A 628-nucleotide genomic window follows, 5' to 3' on the forward strand; every position below is an offset into this window, starting at 1 on the left:
TTTGAAATGTAATTTGTTGAGCACCGTAGCCGCCGCAACAGCATTTCCCGTTCGTCCTAAGTTAAGCTAAACCTTCATGAGATGGCGTAAATTCATGAAACTCTCCAGATCAGGCGAGGAATGAATATATCCGGCTAATAGGAAAGTGTCAGCTTTGTATCATGCACAGCCGACCCTTCTCTCCGATAGTCTTCACTGAATCTCCTACGTAGTTCAAAATATGAAGGAGTTCGACATTGGTACTGATTGGGTCTCCGTTTCGAGTTGGAACTTTATTTATGGAACGATTTTTTATAACCACAATAATACCCCGATTACATTTCGAAGAAATATATGAGTGAAATAGTTGCAAATGGCTGTAATTTCAGAATAATTGCAAATAAAACTAAATTTCTTACTCGTTTCATTCATATTTTGGTAGTGGTAAGCTTTTTCCGAGAAGATAATGAAGATTTTGTTGTAAGCTACGACTCACTTACGGGTGAAAAAAGGCAAACTGTATCACTTTGCCAGTTCATGAGCTGAATCATAGGTGTCGCATGACTAATTTTGCCTTTGCCGCAAATCGCCAATAGAATACAATCATCACAAATCATTGATTGAATGACAGATAAGTTGTGTATGCGTT

Source organism: Topomyia yanbarensis, chromosome 2 (assembly GCF_030247195.1).
Source record: "Topomyia yanbarensis strain Yona2022 chromosome 2, ASM3024719v1, whole genome shotgun sequence".
In the NCBI taxonomy this organism is placed as follows: Eukaryota; Metazoa; Arthropoda; class Insecta; order Diptera; family Culicidae; genus Topomyia; species Topomyia yanbarensis.